The sequence below is a fragment of the Haliotis cracherodii genome, unplaced genomic scaffold (genome assembly GCF_022045235.1).
Source record: "Haliotis cracherodii isolate W230 unplaced genomic scaffold, xgHalCrac1.p SCAF_13, whole genome shotgun sequence".
In the NCBI taxonomy this organism is placed as follows: domain Eukaryota; kingdom Metazoa; phylum Mollusca; class Gastropoda; order Lepetellida; family Haliotidae; genus Haliotis; species Haliotis cracherodii.
The window spans coordinates 28,029,249-28,040,923 of NW_027266268.1; positions in this window are offsets into that span (position 1 = coordinate 28,029,249).

Consider the following 11,675-nt stretch of genomic DNA (forward strand, 5'->3'; position numbering starts at 1 on the left):
GATGATCGACGACTCACCACACATCACAAAGCTAATGCTACGGTAGCGTAGTGGGGTCATGGTGATTTTTTTTGGTCTAAGTATCTCCTACGTAGGACTTTGTATCTTCTACGTAGGACTTAGTATCTCCTACGTAGGACTTACTATCTCTTACATAGGACTAAGTATGGCCTAGAATTACTATCTCCAACGTAGGACTTAGTATGGACTAGAATAACTATCTTCTACGTAGGACTTAGTATCTCCTACGTAGGACTTATTACCTCTTATGTAGGACTTAGTATGGACTAGAATCACTATCTCCTACGTAAGACTTAGTAACTCCTACGTAGGACTTAATATCTCTTAATATAGGACTTAGTAACTCCTACGTAGGACTTAATATCTCCTACGTAGGAGATACTAAGTCCTACGTAGGAGATAATAATTCCTACGTAGAGGGGCGGTCGGGTAGCCTAGTGGTTAAAGCGTTCGCTCGTCACGCCGAAAACCCGGGTTCGATTCCCGACATGGGTACAATGTGTGAAGCCCATTTCTGGTGTCCCCCGCCGTGATATTGCTGGAATATTCTGTACTCCTGACCATCATCTTTGGTGAGAATAAACACGAATTGTTTTATAGGCATTACCTAGAAGTTGACGGATGACAAAGTAGATAACAACTTCTTTAATTACTGGGAAGGCGACGTTTCGGAAAAAGATCCTTAAACCGTTGTCATGCAAGGCCGAATAATGAGCATGGTACAGAATATATATAGTAGGTGGAGAATTAACAGTAGATGACAAACAGTAACAACGATTGCATACACGAGTGGGATAATATGACTAGGTTAAGTAATGACAATAGAAGGATAATAATGTAACAACAGACCCGTGGAGATCCGGGGTAGTGAGTGAGTGAGTTAGGTTTTACGCCGCTTTTAACAGTATTCCAGTTATATCGCGGCGTGTCAGCTTAATGTTGGTGAAAGCCCGAAGTGATGCAGGTCTCAGACGTTTACCACTTTGGTGAAACCCACGAGACAGGTATGATGCTGACAAACCTAGAAACATAATCGGGGCGAACCGGGATTCGAACCCACAATCATAGGTTTCTAGCGTGCCCAAGGGACGCAACTCTGCACAGCGATTCGCGGCGCCTTAGACGACTAGGCGACTAACGGGATCGGGTGGTCAGGCTCGCTGTCTTGGTTGATGCATGTCATCGATCCCAACTGCGTGGATCAATGTTCATGATGTCAATCCCTTAATTGTCTGGTCCAGACTCGATTATTTACAGACCGCCGTCATATAGCTGGAATATTGCTGAGTGCTGCGTTAAACAAACAAACAAACAAACAAACAACATGATGGGCAGAGAACACATGAGGTGGAAGGCAATAAGACACATGAAGCCAAGTTTACATAGGTGTGGCGATTATTGCTCAATGAGTTCACAGTAGGCCGATGTGATGAAATCGCCTTGATCTCTGTTGATTGATGGCGTGTGGCGGCGAATGTGGACTGCTTCTGTTAGTTTTCTTTTAGTGAAGTCATGGAGGTTGTTGGAGAGGATTTGGATATTTTCCCACTTGATGTTGTGATTGAGGGAGTTGCTGATATGGTCCGAGATGGCTGATTTACTGTCTGATTTGATGGTTAAAGAAAATAAATGGTTGAGTCTTGGTGACAGTCAAAACAGTGGAAAAAAATAACGTCTCTCCCTCCGAAGATGGCAAAGTCTGTTTTATTATTTTGGCGAGGTGATGACTTCGGTTTTCTGGTATTCCGAAGGAATGAAACTATACCTCCCGAAAGGTCGGACCATTAATATTCAGTATTATGCCTACTGAGGCATTTGGGTGAGAACATCAAGGCTATACGTTGTGGAAAATTTAGGAAAGATGAGTTGTTGAGTTGTGAGTTGTGAGTTTGCACAATGCTTTCCAACCAGTTCTTCCTTCAAGTTCGGGAGGATGTAATCTGACGGTGCCAAATCTGGTGAATACGGAGAATGTTCAATGAGATCCCGTATCTTTGGCGGAAGTGTGTGGACCTCGAAGGGGATAATATTAAAAAATAATAAGCAATTTTACTCCACAAACGTAATCCATTATAGACACGCTCAGGGCAGCCGCATCTCATATAGTAACTAAATCACGAAGGCAGGCGGACGCCAGCCAAAATGACTCGTGATGTGGATTTTTAGATACATGTAACTGTTTCGTTTTTTCTTAACGTAGATAATTCAACTGCCAATGGACTACCGGAAGACTAATGTTGTTGATTTTTTAGCCATAGATTTCATCTTATCTGAGTGCAACCATTCAGCACCTAGGTTAGGCACACACCATGATTGTCGCTAACCGATAACTAACACCTGTGGTGTTTTAGATGGTAGCTTCTATCAGCTATTTATGAAGATGCCGCCACTTGCCTTAGTGCTGATCGTGGGATTCCGGGTTAGTACTGGTCCTCAGCAACTCATGCTTGTCTCCTCGTGGAGATCCCGGGTTAGACAAGGTCCCCAGGAACCTATGCCTGTCTCCCCGAGGGACTTCCGGGTTGGAATTGGTCCTTAACAACCTATGGTCTCATGCCGTAAGGATTACGGGTAAGAATATTTCAGCGACCTATGCTAGTCTCCCCGAGAGATTCCTGGTTAGAATTGGCCCCAGCGACAACTTCTGGTCACATAAGTCGTGGACTTGTGTGTCATTGTGCACCGACGGCGCCTTTGGAATATTTCAAAGACGAACCTTTGTGTACTATCAAAACATTTCATCTATCTGCAACCATTTCCCAATGGAACCCGTTGAATGATTGTCAATGCGCAATAAGTGGCTTGATTTCAAGTGGAAATATATCCGTCAACTCTCCGCTGTCATATTGATTTGCATAATTACATCTGTGATGTATGCTTCTTGGTTTTTGAGACCGCACTCAGCAACCCTCCAGCTATATGAAATAATCGAGTCTGGACCAGACAATCCATCGATTGACATGATGAGCATCGGTAAACACAATTGGATTAGGAAGACATGCATCAACCAAGTCAGCAAGCCTGACCCCCGAACCCCTTAGTCGCCTATTACGACAAGCATGGGTTGCCGAAGACACAGGTCCCGGATCTTCACAGGTCCAGTTTCATCAGTGAGTGAGTGAGTGAGTGAGTATGGTTTTACGCCGAGATCACCGAAACATAACATTGTTCAAATATGACTGCAGGTAAAATTGGATGTAGACGATAGTGGACGACGCCTAGCCAAGAGCGAGTTGAGTGTAACGCCGATTTAGACAGTGTTCTGGTTATATCACGGCGTGTCAGCTTAATGTGAAGGGGAAAGTGATGCAGGTCGCAAGGGACGCAACTCTACACAACGAATTGCCGCGCTTTAGACGACTGGGCCACCCGTGCCACCAATCCTCAAGCCCACTCCCTCCCAGCCAAGCAAATACTTACTTAGAACCAGGGTTTGCTGTGGTTTACCTATCATATAGAATCCAATATATAGGTAATCGATGTTGCAACAATGGCAAATCAACAAACTTGAAGAAACACCCTTGTTCACCTGTTCGGAGTGAGTGAGTATGTTTTTTTGCCGCTTTTAGCAATATTCCAGCAATATCACGGCGGGGGACACCAGGAATGGGCTTCACACATTGTACCCATGTCGGGAATAGAACCCGGGTTTTCGGCGTGACGAGCGGACGCTTTAACCACTAGGCTACCCGACCGCCCCTCACCTGTTCGGAAGACGACAGAACAGATTGGTGATTATGAGATAAGCAGTTGATGAACCAGAGCATGCTAAAAGTCGGACCCCACATTCCCGAGCTCTGCGTTAGAGCAATGAGGAATGTCGTGTGATACTCAACACAACTATGTGTCACCGACATCACTGTTGTAAGAACACATGCGGATGACTGTACAAGATATCTCCATAGGCGACGAATAATTTGTTTTTTCCCCAGTTTAGTATTGTAAATAATTGCTCAGCAGATCAGCAGAAAAAGCAAGTGCTTACGCTTTAAAATTTCTATCAAAATCATCACATTGAATTTAGATTATTTTCTTTTATATGCATAGCCGCCCCCCCCCCCCCTCCCAAAAAAAGAACCAATTACAAAAAAACAAAAAAACACCAAAACAACCACAACAACAACCCCTCCCCCCAAAAAAACAAAACGCACAAACAAAACGAGATATTTCACGTTATCTACTGTTTGCGTTCCTTGTGTTCATAGCCAAAACGCAAATTGCTTCGCTGATTCAATGATTTTGTTCAATCATTGTGTTTTTATTAAAGTGTCAAAAAATTCTTTACATTTATCGAAGTGTTTACCATGTGTTCTTTAGGCAAATGGCAGACACAAAGGTACATTTATAGGATCTGATGTTCATGACTGGGCAAATGCAGGAAAATTGATCAAGACGCCAATCAAGCTTCAATCTCACCACTGCTGCGTAGAAAAGAGAGGTTGTTACGTACAGTCAAGATTACATCTGTTGTCAACTCTCTAATGCTCACAAGCAGACTGTTGAAAAAACACTTATATTATGTGCATGGAGAACAAAACTTTGCACTTAGAGGTCATGTTGAAGAAGTAATCAATTTCTTAGCACTCTAACGGGCGGGCAGGCTCGCTGACTTAGTTGATGCGTGGATCGATGCTCATGATGTCAATCACTGGATTGTATGGTCCAGACTCGATTTATTTACAGACCACCGTCATATAGCTGGAATATTGCTGAGTGCGGCGTTAAACAACAAAGAAACAAACTAAAGAGCGTATTTCTCTTTCTGTCAGACAGATTTCAACCAATGAACAAGGACAAGCAACACTGAGGGAGTCAGCAATGGGGCATCGACAGAAGATTACAGAACTCTGTGAGTGAGTGAGTGAGTGAGTGAGTGAGTGAGTGAGTGAGTGAGGTTTTACGCCGCGTTTAGCAATATTCCAGCAATATTACGACGGGGGACACCAGAAATGGGCTTCACACATTGTGCCCATGTGGGAAATCGAACCCGGGCCTTCGGCGTAACGAGCGAACGCTTTAAACTCTAGGCTACCCCACCGCCCCAGAACTCTGTGAAACAGCAAGACGTTCAAATTCCCTATCCCAAATCCCAAATCATCATTTGATGTTGTTTGTGGAAAGTCTGATTGCCCTTGAAGAGGATAGTAACTCGAGTGCAAGGTCCCTTAGATGGTCAATGCTGACCTATAATTTTATCATTGGTCTTGTTGGTGCTATGTACAGCATTCAATACACTGTGCAGCTATCAGTCATGTTGCAGTCTACATCAGTTGGCTTCATTCGAGCATCCAGTGCAGCCTCGGTTGTCATCAGTAGACAATTCCTTGATGATGACACTGTTTGGGAAGAATTGTTCCAAAAGGCCTCAGATTTGTCCTTCAATCCTTCAATTCTTCTATGCCAAGGTGTGTTTGGCGACAGACCATGCGTGATAATGTTCCTGGGTCCACACCAGAAATGTACTTGAAGAGAACTCTGTACTGTCCCTTGCTAGATCATCTGTGCATGCAATTAGATCAGGTGAGGTGAGGTGAAATTGGGTTTAACGTCGCGTCCAAGATTATTGCACTTCTATAGCGACGTGCATGCATGTGTGTGTGTTTGTGGCTGCTTGTACTAGTCCGGACTGATGCCGATTTATAGTGCTAGCTCACTGAGATACCATGCCGCAGTTTAACATGAATACCCCACTCAGACACAATATACTGACCCCGAGCCGACCAGTCCTTGTTTAGCCGAGCGCCAGACATTTTGGTATGACGCGGCCGGGGATCGGACCCTGGACCTTCCGCTCTCCAGGCGGACGCTCTACCACTAGACCACGGAGGCGGTCCAATTAGATCAGAGGCTGATGTGTCCCAGTGGTTTTCAAGCGCAGTATTTCGTTCCTAGTTCGCTTCACAATCTCACAGATGAGATATTTGGACAGTTCGTAGAATTGCAGCAATATACCCATGAGCAGCAATCTATTGAAATCGGAAGATGGAAGTCACGTTAGCAAGACGTCCCTGCATATAGGAAACCATCATGCCTATTGGCAACACTGGATTTTGCAAAACAAGATAAATATCCACGTTGCCGTCAAACCGCTTGTTACAATGCAGTATCTTCTGTTACTGCTGAGCGTCCATTCAGTGCCATGAGACGTGTCAAAACCTATCTCTGGTCTACAATGATAACCGAGCGGTTAATGCACTAGCATTAATTCATATCCACAGAGAGTTTGGTGTTGACTTTGATAAGGTTTTTGACAACTTTTCACAAAGGCAAACAAGAAAAAATACGCTATGTGAATGTTTTAACCTGGTTAAAAGTTTTTTGTTTCACCTGGAAATGAAATGTCAGTCACATGTGTCCCTGAGGAGTATTAGTTTAAAAAAAATAAATTTTTCTGCATTGGTCTGCAATTTGTCAGAAAATGTAAACGTGGCATCATTCATTTAGAATACGTTTTAGAAACTGCTTATGTTTGGTTCGCCTTTTTGTCATTTCCCCGTTTTTCAACATTACGACATTCAAGGCCTCAGTAAAGCTTTCAAACAAGTTTTATGGTAGACATGTAGTGGACTTTCCCACTGACGCAACAGTGACAAAAATGATGTCCGATGCAATTCCCTATTTTGACTTGAACCATATGTTCCCCTGTTTTTTTCCGGTGAACAATTGATTTGCCTTTGCATGTGTTTGTGCCAGGTGCCACCGGTGGGGCAGGATACGCTAATCTTTTCGCGAACACCTGGTATCATCACTATTTGATAGTGATTCATGAACACATGCTCATGATATAGTCGGATCGTACAGTCGACTCTGCTTTATGCAGAGATTTCTACTGGGTATGGAAAGGGTTTTTGTGGCTTTATTTAATGTTCTATAGTTTTTGTGTCATACGCTTTGCATTTCTTCTTATAGTTGACGCAGTTGATCCAGTTTTTTACGTCATCGTGGTTTGTATTATCTGTTTACACTTTATTTCCCCCTCTTACCCCCAGCTGTGTACGGTATTCATTACATTACCCATATTGTTTGCAAGAAAATGTAGAAATATCTGGGTTTCCTGATCTCAAGTGGAGGAATCAGCTGAGTCTATTGTTGGAACGACGTCACATAAACTCGTTTGTGACGTCACGAACAACGGATGACTATTGGTCAGTTGTTCTTCAATTATTTGCGACAATTATATGACATACGTTGCTATGGGGCTGCTCGGAAACAATAAAAGACAATTGGGACAAACCAGTCAGTCAGTCAATACGAAGTAAAAATATAATAACCAGTCAGAATTCTTAGAAATAATTAGGGAAAATAATTAGGGAAGAATTACTGAACAGAATTAGAATGTATTGTCACTTACAACACATCTGGCTAGGTCTTCAAATAGGCATTATGCCTTTAGGCTAATTCAGGTTTTCATACACGGAAATGCAATGTTGTTTAAATATTTACAACATCTGTAATTTACAGAACAATGTGTACAATGAATAAAGGAAACTTTTCCAAACAATTCATTTATGATGTTTACTTCTCAAAGGTTATGGCGTTTTGTCTGTTTATCCATTGTCTTCGACAGAACGACAGTCACGTGCTGCACGTGCAAGTGAGGCTGCATTTACACATTTCCATACGCCTTCTGTTACGTTGGTCAGCGATGGTCATCTACACTGTTAACAGATTACGCCAACTATACTAAATAAACAACGGCAAACGTTCATTTTACATATAAATAAAAAAATAAAATCTGTCAAAAACTGCCGTTTAAAGAATTGATTACATCGAAAGTACAATGTCTGAAGGTAGGGAGGGTAATGAGCATCGGTCACGTGTGAGTCATGCCGCACGAGGGAGTTGAACGGCGGGTTATATTTGATAGTGATTCAGAAACACATGCTCAGGATAAAGTCGGAATCGTACAATCGACCCTGCTTTATGCAGAGATTTCTATTGGATATGGAAAGGGTTTTGTCGCTTTATTTACAGTCTTCAGCAATGATACCGACGACCTTGAGCAACGATCCAGACCTGGCATCTTCGCCTCATTCGACACTTAACGTCGAAGAAAGTCCTGCAACATTGATTGGGGGGTTTGGAAAATGTCGCACACGTCGTTCCACGTAATCCCAGACATGTTCGAGTGGTGACAGATCAGGAGATCGTGCAGGCCATGGTAACACATTAACATTGTTCCGAGTCAGATGCTGCTGCGCAACTCTATAATATGTTTTCTGTCGTAACCGTGTTGCAATGTCTCTCCCAGGCCTTTCTGATGCATAAACGGTAAAATGTCCAATTGCAGTATCTCACCCGGTATCTCAGAGCATTCAAACTCGTATGTCACAACCGTTTTATCACTTTCTGTAGCCGTTATTCCACCCCCAGATCATAATGCCACCACCGGTCGCCTTCAAGAACATGTTTTAATCGTTTTAAGTTGTTTTACGTGTTGTCCATTTTGTATTGGCTTTTCTACAATGGTATTACTATTTGTGAAGACTTAACAAATACAGTTGGATATAGTTCCGAAAATGAACTATATCCTTATCCAAACTCCCATTGGAGAGGACCGCCTCCGTGGTCTGGTGGTACGATCCCCGGCCGCGTCAAACCAATTTCACCTCATCCACTGGAGACATCGTTTGTGTGAGATCAATCACTATATATCTCCAAGAATGTATCACTCTCCTGATCACCAACTGATCGATTGAGAGATGCATTAGCTTGAGCTCTAAATGTGCAAATCTTACACAAGTAAGTTTACTTCAGACGAGCTTTACAAACTAACAGTTAATATATCAATTAATTTGGTTCTAAGAATAAGCATATTTTTGTAATTAAATCTTAGTTATCCTTACGTTTGCTTTGTCGCATTATGTGTATAATATCATTGAGGTTTTTTTAAAAATTATCAAAAATACACTGAACTTTGATTACTCTTGAGCGGTACATAAAATTTGCTAATAATAATATATAATTAAAGGATTAAGAATGAGAAGTTTATAGTATGAACCTCCCTACAAAATCTATTTTTTTTCTATGATTTTCTGCTTTAAAAGAAAACTTGTAACTTGTAACATTTACCTGTTGATAGTAAATACAAACAGCTTATGTTTAAAATATATCGTAATGTAATACCCTGTAATAAATACCTACATAAGATAAATATAACCCCTCAACTAAACATCGACCAGTGCTCGAGATTCACGTTCAGCAAACATGTTGCCACCTCAGACAAGATGACGATATGGTCCATGTCAAAAACTGTAACAACGCACGTGTTGTTCGCAGGGTGATTCTCCAACTTTGTACACCGTTAGTCCCGTGAAGATCAGGGGTAGAATAGGTCTTCAGCAACCCATGCTTGTCGTAAAAGGCGACTATGCTTGTTTTACGAGGCGACTAACGTGATCGGGTATCCCTATTGCATAAATCAATGTCAATCACTGGATTGTCTGGTCCAGACTCGATTATTTATAGACCGCCGTCATATAGCTGGAAAATTGCTTACTGAGGCGTTAAACAACAAACAAACAAACAATTGTACACTGTTATAATGCAAACTTAAGAAAAACTTCATTTCTCGATCCATGCATGGGGCATTTGTCACACGTAGTGACCATAGATACTGTTACATCTCTGCCTTAAAAGGTTCAGAATAATTTGTCATAAATGAAAGGAAATGGTCAAATAGCCAATTCTCTTCCACTGGTCTACCCGCCTGAATAAGAAATAAAGGAGGACAGTGACACCTCTCAACTGTTTCATATTTAGGTCTTTGCATAAACATTCTGCGTGACAAAAATCACCCTACTTTTAATTTTCCAATAGTCAACTTCCCATTTATGTCGAGGGATATTTAATCAGGTTTTGTCTTTTAACTTACACTCGAGCATGCTCTTTCTACCCCGCCCATTTATAATGCACTAAATTCCACTCTATTGAATGCGCGTCCGCGTCCTCATTTAGCAGAGATTTCTAGTGATTATGGAAAGTTGTTTTTAACATGATATAAGATAAGGATTTGAAAGTCACTATATCAAAAACCTCTCAGGACACTGTGTGTTTACATCTTCTCTTACAGTTTTTAATGTTTTATTAACAAACTTGTTATATGAATAGGAAAAGGTTTGGGGCAAGATTGGTGAACATTGGTGATGGCTACTATTGCTTTTGCATGCAACCATTTTTCAGTCTTTTGAAACGTTTTTCAGACACAGAATATTTACAAATATACTTTGTATTTGAAAATCAAAACTTAAAGAAAATCTAGTTAGGTGGTGTCTTTGTTAGCAACTGTAGACTACATATCCAGGTGAGCTGCAACGACATGTCACTATGTTCATAAAATATGTATTGTAGACAAAATAGATATCGATCTTTAGGGTTCAACATAATATCGGTCTTTCATTCGGAACACTCGATCAAGTTATATACGCGCGTGATAAGAGGCAGGTGTGTTAGGTAAACATGCCAAAATGTTTGCCCACTCTTTTCATTGAAATATTATATCACTTATTGATGAACTATTTCCTTTGGGAAATTAACATGATTTCCAAGGACTATGTTCGTTTTGAAGTCCTCTTGACAAAGATTCTGATAAAAAACACAAAGTTGTTTAGGTGTGGTACATTTCTCTACGACAATGAAAGTCAGTTATATATATAATATCAATTTGAACGGTGTATTTTTTAAATTTTGAGTTGTTTATTTGAACGCTATGTCAAAGGAATAACACGCATTAGGAACTCGGGGATACACTACTTGAGAAAAACAAACTATGCCCAGGAATTGTTTTCAAGATATACCATGATCAATGTTTTTATTCAGCTTCTATCTTAAATTAAGGAGATAAACATTTTGTATTTTTAGATGTCAGGTAGTAAAACTGTATATTAGATACCTCTTTTTTTTAATTTCAACCGCGCGCTTTTGGTATATTTCCGTTCTATCATGACGACTTGAGCGCTTCAATAATGGTGCTCTCATGGAACGCGGATTTACACATGGGAAAATGGACCAACTATCTACGAATGTACCGATCACAGGGTCACAGATATTGACAAACGCAAAAATACTCGATTTCAACATTAATTACTCATATTTTTTCTTAGTTCAAGGGGAGGTAGTGTAACCTAGCGTTCAAAGCCTTCGATCGTCACGCCGAAGACCCGGGTTCGATTCCCCACATCGGTACAATGTCTGAAGCCCATTTCCGCAGTGATATTGGTAGAGTATTACTAAAAGCGGCGTAAAACCATACTCACTCACTCACTCACTGACTGACTACTTCAAAATGATGGTTACAAAATACATACATTTGTAGCTTTTTAAAAAGAATCGATTGAATATCCCTCCAAAGATAGTATACTTCACTCACTCACTCACTGACTACTTCAAAATAATGGTTATAAAAATACATACATTTTTAGCTTTTTAAAAAGAATCGATGAAATATCCCTCCAAAGACAGTATACTTCATTGGAACCTGTTGCATATTTTCACTGCTTCGATTCAACAAAGTAATTTCTTGGAAATCAATATGATATCTTCCAGTGACAAAAGATGCTGAAATAATTTGTTCTCAAATAATCAAAGCGTTTCAGTTATTTTGAATTCGTAATAATGCAACAGTTGGTTTGAAATAATTCCCCAGTAACAGTAAT